The following is a 9,885-nucleotide window of genomic DNA, read 5'->3' on the forward strand; positions in this document are numbered from 1 at the left end:
AAGTCTGCGATATTATCACGTAGCTGTTAACCATTCTTTTCACAAATATTATATTATTTTTATTATCTTTTTTACAAAAAATTAAGGATTAAACGAATAGAAAGTATGTTGTCGAGTATATGTCGAATATATGTTGTCGAGATGTTTCGAGTTTCGAGATGTTCCTTGTCTTAATATTTGGTGGTTCTGAAAAGAACCGATTGTTTTGCTTGGCCCTGGAGCGAATTTTAATAATCCGTCCAGTAATCATTTCTTTAGATAATATGATATATCGTGCACTAACATATAGCGTTTTCGATTTTCGATTTGTTGACTCGACCCGACTCGGGTCAGATTAAAAGATCGGAAAAATAATAATAAAATATTAAAATCTGCCACGATAATGCTAAGAATCTTTGATCGATGTTAAGGAACGCTTTCTGTTATGATAGTTTAGAGTCATCAGGTTAGGAATTAAGATTTGACGCTTCTCACACCTGATAACTATATATTAATTGATAATATTATGAATTGCTTACTTTAATTTGAATTAAACTACTGTCGTACAGCAAATTTTTCGACCGTCGAAAAATGTGAATAATTGTTTTCGCTTTTCTTTTAACGTATATAGCGTCTGCGAGAGGCATTGCAAAAAAACAAACAACATTTAAGTATCTTACGTAGGGCATTTTTCAACTACTTGTTACAATGTTAGAGACATCTGTCTCTTAAAACTTGAAATAGCAGTACTGTGGACACATAGCCCCCGTAGACAGATATAGCCCCGGTCTCCCCTATATCATGTTACGAATATCTTTCTATCCGCTTAATCCTTAATTTTTTGTATAAAAAAGATAATAAAAATAATATAATATTTGTGAAAATAATGGTTAACAGCTACGTGATAATATCGCAGACTTTATATACTTCTTCACAATTTATAGCACATAAAAAATGGCTTCTCTTTCGCAGAAAATAATTCCAATTACCATAAACACGAGATACCATCACTTACATATAAAAATATTTTCTTCTTATATAAGAAGATATTTCAATGTTAGGAAAGACATTTTGTAAAAAGCAAAAATGGATAAAAATCACATTATAAACTTAATGTTCAAATTAGAAGAATCTAGGAATTCATAAAATATTACAAAATAGATTTCGTATCCGATTAATTCTTAATTTACCTACTTTAATTTTAATATAAAAAAATAGGACGTGTTATCGCTCGTCGAAAGCAAAAGCTAAGTAATGTTACGGCCGATATTCCGAGCAATATTAATTAATTAGGGTATTAATAAAAAGCTATATATACATTTTGAATTGTAATTATCTAGCCAACGTTTCGACCTACTTGGTCTTCCTCAGGGCATTACATTCAAACTTACAAGTAATATAAATAAAAATAATAATAACTGTTAGAGTTCACATTATCAACACTGAAAATTATAGTCATCGCCGATGAACGATTACGACACGCAAAAGAAATAAGGTCAAAGCCAACTTCGAATTAAACGCCGTCACAGGCCACATAATTACAATAATTGTTACCTATTGCAATAAATCCTGATCTGAGTTGCAGTTGACGGAGATGCTAATTTCGTGCATTTTCTGTATATTTTAAAAGGTTCTTGACGCAAAACCGATCTCTACTTCCATTTAATATTGGACATGATAATTTCCGACGTTGAGCATGGCTGATACCAGGATCATACAGAGGACTGCCCCTTTTAAAATATACAGAAAATGCACGAAATTAGCATCTCCGTCAGCTGCAACTCAGATCAGGATTTATTGTAATCGGTAACAATTATTGTAATTATGTGGCCTGTGACGGCGTTTAATTCGAAGTTGGCTTTGACTTTATTTCTTTTGCGTGTCGTAATCGTTCCATCGGCGATGACTATAATTTTCAGTGTTGATAATGTGAACTCTAACAGTTATAATTATTTTTATTTATATTACTTGTAAGTTTGAATGTAATGCCCTGAGAAAGACCAAGTAGGTCGAAACGTTGACTCGATAATTATAATTCAAAATGTATATATAGCTTTTTATTAATACCCTAATATTGCTCGGAATATCGGCCGTAACATTACTTGGCTTTTAATTTTAATATTTTATTTATTTATAAATAAGATACTGAAAATAATACGACATCGTAAAAATTATAAAATATCGCAAAACAATTTTTCATATACAATAGAATAATTATAGGTAATTATGTTGTAATTATAATTATCATATTATCTATAATTATATTATTCCAGTAAACACATACTTAGTCGGTGGAATAATAGTTGCAGATGCATAATACAATTATAATTACATAATCACCTATGATTGTTATATTGTATGTAATAAATATTAATTGTGTGTATCAAATTGTATTAAAAATGTTCTTTTAATCAAATGCACGCGCGAGCAATACAGCGGGATTGAATATTTTTACGCGTTCGCGGTTCTGTATTTGAACCTTTTATCGACCGTGGCTGTAAGTAGGTCGGTAACCGACCTAGAGGTAGCGCGCTCATCTGCACCGCTCTGCACCGTAGCTCACCGGGTAACGGAACTCATTTATGCTCCTCACTGTACTTAATAAATAATTAATTTCTTTTATAAATAAGTTTGTAAGTCATGCCTTCGACGTGTAGCGTACTTGGATGCCGAAATCGAACCACTACTCCTGTAGTATTAAACCCTTTCTTTGGACATTCTGTATATGCCAGACTATTGTATAGAAATCTTGTATAAAACCACTTGTATAGAATAGTAGTATAGAATATCTTGACTAAAATCAACATGGCGGCAAGCATCACGGGCGAGATGTCTGTCAGCGGTCTAGTATTGTATAGAAGTCTATGATAATATCTAAATATTATTTTATAAATTAAAATCTCACATTTTTTATCCGAACCCCAGATTTCTAGCAGTTTGTGTTTGGACACGACTCCCTGCGACTGCAGCGTTTGTACTATTGCTTGAGTGCGTGGTATCAACCTGAAAAAATCGTATTGAATTGATGTAATCTATTCGATGAATCAACGTGAAATCAAAAGGAGATAGAATAACGATTTACCTGGCCCATGACTTGGTGATGCTCCCAGGTGTCGTCAGCAGCGACGGGACAAATCGTTTCAGCTTAGGGCACACTTGACCCTCCAAGAAGAAATACGCTAACCACTTGACACCGTCCACGGATGATCTATATCCATCGATGGTAGTGCCCATTCGGCCTTTCCGAATGTACCAGACACGCGGCAAATGATCTTCCCGGTTCATTGATTATATCTATAAATATCTTTATAAATAAGTAGGAAAAACATTATAAAGCAACAATTGTGATAAAAATTACCTTGGCGGTGGATCAACCAATGGTTCACTAAGATGGCATAGCATGGGCGAATTTCGGCAATCATTCGGGTTCTATCACCGTGACACCTCGCATGTACATCTTATTCGTTTCGTACACCTCTTTATAAACCACCTATTCCGGACTGATTTCCGTAGAACGCACGAAGAATGCATGAACACAGGTTCCTTCATTTCTGGTGTTCTGAAAGATGATACAGAATGGAGAGGTCGCATTCAATAGGTCTTAATTATCGATGATAATAAATAACACACCATACCTAACCTGTAAGCATGTTTCCACTTGGCCTTATCCTGATCCTCTTTTACCTCGTCGGGCAAAACCTTTCTCGCGACTTGATCCGCCATACCTGCAAGAACTATCTGGCGTCTTATCGTATCCTGTCTCGCGGCACGTATTCCTCGCACTCGCGTAAACTCTGGTCCACTCATCTGGTCCTCCAGCCTCCTCGAGATTCGCCGCCATATTGATGATGCATGACGCGCCGCTTGACTGTTTTCCGTCTTTTTAGAAGTCGACTATTTAGAAGTCGACTTTTAGTCGACTTTCCGCCATTTTAGAAGTCGACTATTTAGAAGTCGACTTTTAGTCGACTTTCCGCCATTTTTAGAAGTCGACTAGAAGTCGACTTATAAAAGTCGACTTGCCGTCGATTTTCCGTCAACTGTGCTCTTAGGGTCTCTTACAATTAATCTCTCAATAAAACATCTCTTACAAAATAGTTATTATAAAATAATATTTGAAGTAAATATTAAATAAATATTAAATAAATGTTAAATAAATATTTTTTCATATTATTATTGCAAATAATAATTAATGTAAAATAAATAGGGGAGAATGGGGAAATGCCGGTCATCAGGCAATGCCGGTCACCTGTATTTTACATAATCCAACAGTTATATCAAACTTTTTTTGTCTCTATCCGTTTACATACATGATTATCGAGTAATTTATTATGCCGTGCCTATTAAACCAACATAAATTAATAAAAATCTGGTGATTCTTATTTTACGCCCTTTTTCTTATAAGAATCGATGTACTTTAATAAGAGTTTTGCGAAATTTTTAGTAGTTAAAATTACATCTAATCGTTATTTTATGACTTTTTTTGGTTCTTTTTAGCTTCCATTTCGCCCATATTAAAACGATGGCATCGTATAAATATATTATTATTAATATAAACAATTCACTCGGTTTTTGGGGTAACGGTAGTCGCTCGCACGGGGGAATTGCAGTCGTGGCGCACTTGTAACCATCGGGCACATGCCTGCAAACGTCGAGTGACAGCGTAACGCCGGAATTTTAGGTTAAAATTTCAATTTTTCTGTTAATCATTAATTGTAATTATATTTTCAATTTAAGATGCCTCGTTGTAGACCAAGAAAAACCGAAAGAGGAAAATGGTCCTCAGACGAGCAGAGCAGCTATCGGGGCAGTAAAGCTGGAATTCCGCTGACCGCGGTTATCCAGAGGCGACCGTAATTACCCCACACGTCGGACAATTGCGGTCAATTCAGAGATTTTTATAATCAATGCAGGTTTAATTATTTATTAGCTTACTTGACTTTTATGCTTCTACTTTCGAAGAATGATTGATGAAGTATCCGTCAACTATTCATTTTAGTTCTAAGACATTTCTTTTCAGAAAATAAAAAATAATTCTTACTGACCGCCATTCCCCATTCTCCCCTATTAAATTATGTTGAATAAATGTTAAATAAATGTTTTTTAAATTATTATTGCAAATGAATTATTAATGTAAAGAAATATGAAAGAAACGTTAAATAAATATTTTCTCTAAATCACTATTTCAAATAAATAATCAATGTAAAATAAATATTTAATAAACATTAAATAAAAATCATTTTTACAATGAATTGTACAATGTATAATTAATGAAAAATAAATATTAAAAAAACATTTAAAAAACATTGTCGCTGCTTGGGATGGTGTTCTCCAAAATGCCAGATTTCGCACACACGTTTCAATTTAAAATTAATTAATTTAGCAAAAACTTGTCGCGCATGAACTCTCCGACACCGATTCGTTTTAGTACTTTCTTTTGTGTAAGAAAAATTTTCAATTATAAAAAAAATTGAGGCAAAAATTTCTTCACACTTTTATTTAGGAATCGTATTATATGTTCTTGATATAGATTATTGTCTTCTTTTAATTTCATTTTCATTAGGCCTGTTCTTTTTGTCTAAACTTTCTTGCACGGTCCATCTTTCCTCTTTTCTCTCTTTTCACGTTGAAGAAAATTATTTATTTTAACCATATTTGAAACCGTAGAAAAGGGCCTAGAAACCGGTAAGAATGGTCACTCTCTTAAAACTAAATTAAAATAGACCTAAGTTTTTAAATTTAAAATAAAATTTTAGTTTGGGATTTAAAATTAAAAATTTTGAAAATTAAAAACAAGAAATTGAAATTTTTCACAAACAAAAGAAATCTTAGTTTGAAATTTTTGTTGTAGTGGTACCCTGTCGATATGTTACCATATTCTGGAAGGACTAACGACACATAATGAGAACCGTGCATGCAGCACAGATGGTGCTACTTCCCTCCAGGGGGTGGAGGGAGTCCTCCCGAGCCTCTAGGGTGCGTTCAGAAAGTCACCCTGAGTATGTACACACAACTCACCGAAGTGGTGGGAGATGGGCGTGTCCGGGCGTGTCAAATAGAGAACTAAGCGCGTAATTTGAATTGATATTATTTCTATTGATATTTGCATCGAATATTTATATATAGATATGCTAGAATAATAATAAATAGTGATTCTCATAGTAGGTCTGTTCGTTTTCGCTGCACTTCTGAACTAGTGCAATGAGTTATACGGGGTCTACAATGCGAGTCGTAAGTCATAAATCGTAAGAAATTGCCCAATTCAGTCAATTTGAGGAGAATAATCGACTGCGATTAGTCAGTTTCTTATAACTTACGACTTACGACTCGCATTGTAGATCCCGCATTAGAATGAAAGAAATATATTTGTTTCATTCTAACTTATTGCATCAGTTCAAAAGTGCAGCGAAACGAACAGGCCTAGTATTTATGCAAAAAATGTTATACATAATTATATACAAAACTACATTATAATTAATATAGATACTATTTTGCCTTCTTAAAGGCTAATTGCGCCGACAAAAATACATGATAAACAGATTTCATGATAGTCTCTGACCTTCCATTTATTCGCAAAATAAAGTAGAACTATTAGTTGTATTAACTGCAGACAAAAGAAATAAGAGACTTCATTGCATTTGGTAAACGAAAAATTGATATTTACGATATCGTAACCGTAGAGAATACTAGCATTACATACCTACTCTAAAATTCTTCAGCAAAATCTTTATTAAATAATTGATAATAAATGGTCGCGAAATACGAAGTGATTTAGGGATTGGTCGAAAGAATTATATAATTGATCCTAGAGAGTACGAAATTTATTACGATCAATAAAACCTATAGTTAAATTGTGCTTACATGAGATGCATGTACATGAGATTGATCAGGCGCATACGCTTTTCTCCACGCTAACAACTTAAATTGAAATTTGCATATTTAATACTTCATGTATACATATAATTACGTTTGGACAATGTCACTGATACCTCGGCAACATATGATTATATCAATGATACATACTTATATGTTAAAATTACATAAATTGAAAATTGTGAGACTTAAATACATTGTAATTAACACATATTTTCAAACGAAGAAGAAAATACAATACGGATGAAACACGTAATAATAAACAAATATTTTGCACGTGCAGTATACTACGTATAAAAATTATTTTTGTTTAATTAAACAAAGGGTCAAATAAATTGAAGATGTACAGCAAAAGATGATTCTGGACGATACAACACATCGTCTGTTCGAGCTTAATTTTTAACATCTTTATTTTATTATTACCGCTCTTATCTTCGAGGATTTCACTCTTCTCGTTTTCTTTTCTTTTCCGGGCTGCTTCTTGTCTGAATTGCAAAAACGATCGTAACGCGAATCCTCATCATCGCTCGATTTCGATGCTCCTGCCTCGCTTTCTCTTAAAATGTCACCTAAATCCTTGTCGTATAAAACAACAGCGAGGCGAGCGAGAATTCCAGATAGCTCTCTATTACTTCCTCGTCAAGTGAATCATACGCCGACAGCTTCGGTGCAGTAACCACCGCATTCTTATCGAACAACGGTAGATCATCAATCACGTACGATACCACGGACTTGAACTTGTTATGTATAGTTAGTTACACGTGAGTTACACGCCAGCTTGTCGTCCAACTCTTAACACCGCCCGCCGTTCTGGCAGCGACATATCAGGGGATCTGGGAGGGGCCTTTCGTTTGTGGCGTCGCAATGCCTCTCGTCGTCCTTCATCAGACGCTGGAAGAGGCCGACGCTGTCCGAGCATAGACAACGGTGCCCGCCGGGAATCGTTACGCACAGATGAGTGCACTGATCGTCATGGCATGGATTCTCAAGCTGGTATTGTATCTCAGTTGATGATAGACCTTGACGCCTCCGGGAATAGGGAGATTCTTGACGATGGTCTGCGGAACTCCTCGGCCAAATTTATCCTGTCGAATAAGTTCACCCGTTTGCTTGGCGGTTCCAATAAGATTGTTCTCGAAAACATCCAGCGCTATTGGACTCTTGAGCGCGTCTGCCTTTCAAAACGATTCTCCTATTGTTACCGGCCAAATGATCGCCTCAATGGTATCAGACTTGCTGTCGGACCAGTAAAGCGTGTGCTCCATAGCGTAGTCGATGGTGAGCGACGAAGGATGGCTATTTGTTCGGTCACGAGTGATTGCGTTTAGCCCCGATGCGATTGAGAGATGTGCAGATGTGAGAGCATTGGTGAGCACCAGTTTGGCACTCGTCGACGTCCACGCAGTGCTTCCGGTTGTCCGGTGAGATTATGTAACCGGGATAGCAGGTGCAGATGTAGCCGCCGTCAACGAGATTGTGGCACTCGTGTGCGCAACCGCCACGGTCATTGTCCGTGCAATGGTGACTGTGATCTGAAAACACAACATAGTTGTCTGATATAGACGTCGAACGTGACGGAGCGGAGAAGATGGGAATGAAACTCACGGCATCCCAACTCGTCCGACAGATCCCCGCAATCATCCCCGAGATCGCAGAGTTTCAGATGGTCGATGCACTTCTTGTTCGCAAAGGTGTACTCGGTTATCGGGATCGCACGGACGAGTCTGCTTCACCACATCGTCATATTGTTCTCGTCGGAACCGTCGCCCCAGTTGTCGATCCATCACACAACTGATACCTGCGATGCACTTGTGGTTGGCGCACTGGAACCGTCTGTGCGTGTCACACTGGAAGTTCGCTACGCAAAGAAACAGCAACGTTTATCTTCCCACTCTTGTTACAAAGGAGTACGAGTATCAGCAAATGAACTCACCGCACAGGTAGGACTCTCGTCGGAATTGTCACCGCAGTCATCGGTGCGTCGCAGATGTCGTTCAGCGAGACGCAGAGGTTGTTGTTGCATTGGCATCGCGATTGCGGGCAGTACCTTCCGCCCAGGGTATCTCGGTGGGCAGTTGATCTCGTCGCTCATGTCGCGACAATCTCGCGCTCCGTCGGAACGAAGATACGACGCGATGTGTAATGACCGCTGGCGCATTGGAAGCTGTCTGACTATAAATTGACCAAAACTACAAATGGTTTTAGCTTTTAAATCCAAATTAATTAATCATTAACAAACAGATATGGAAGATATAAATCTGCATTAATTAATTTGGATTCAAAAGCTAGAACCATCTGTAGTTTTGTCAGATTTATATCTGTCCATATTTGTTTGTTGTAACATTAATTATTATTAATGTATCACATATTATTTCCTTCTTATTATGCAAATTTGATTTCCTTTGCAATAAAGCAACATACACAATACACTTATCTTTAAACTTACATCATTTTCATTTTTGTACGTGTCAACTTGTCGATCAATCATTTCACTCAGAAATAATGGCCGTGCTGCATTAATGCATTTAAAAGGACATTACAACAATAAAAAACAATGGGAAAATTAGAAAATATGATTAATATTCATAGTTGTGAGAGTAGCTCGGAAATCGAGCAGAAAAAGTATAAACACGAGTATAATATGAATAAAACGAGATATACGGGATGAGAATGTGTACTTGTTATATCGAGCAATTACTTACGTTAATCTGAATTCATTGAGAACGGAATGTGAATCAAAATCGCCAGCAAGAATCCATTATCTTCCAAAACCTTCCTCGAGGCTCGAGCCTTGACGTGAATCCTGGCTGACTGAGTTGACTGGCGCTTTCGATGCTAGGTCCCTCGGATGATTACTACCTAAACTAGCGACTTGATCCGCTCTTCTCAGGATTTTACCGTCATATGATACGCAACTTTAACATTTTATAGAATTACCGACAATAATTTAATTTAATTAGTTATTTTTTCTATTAATTAATTTTATTAGAATAGAGTTGTTTGCTAAATAATAAAAATTATATCGACACTTTA

At 36.2% G+C, this 9,885-nt stretch overlaps 1 long non-coding RNA gene across 4 annotated transcripts; it reads right to left on the reverse strand.

The window, feature by feature from the left end:
- Positions 1 to 2,616: 2,616 nt before the first annotated feature.
- LOC139784056 (uncharacterized) lies at positions 2,617 to 3,831 on the reverse strand. 4 transcript variants are annotated; one of them, XR_011721464.1, is made up of 3 exons: positions 3,338 to 3,830; positions 3,062 to 3,273; positions 2,617 to 2,982 (listed from the first exon to the last, which is right to left on the reverse strand). It is a non-coding gene; the product is annotated as an uncharacterized lncRNA (long non-coding RNA). The 4 variants fall into 4 exon arrangements; XR_011721465.1 differs by having other exon boundaries at positions 2,618 to 3,273; positions 3,338 to 3,538; positions 3,610 to 3,831; XR_011721466.1 differs by having other exon boundaries at positions 2,619 to 3,273; positions 3,338 to 3,538; positions 3,620 to 3,831.
- Between the last annotated feature and the right edge of the window lie 6,054 nt (positions 3,832 to 9,885).

Source organism: Temnothorax nylanderi, unplaced genomic scaffold (assembly GCF_030848795.1).
Source record: "Temnothorax nylanderi isolate EJ_2023f unplaced genomic scaffold, tnyl_v1.0 TNYL_tig0579_pilon, whole genome shotgun sequence".
Classification (NCBI taxonomy): Eukaryota; Metazoa; Arthropoda; class Insecta; order Hymenoptera; family Formicidae; genus Temnothorax; species Temnothorax nylanderi.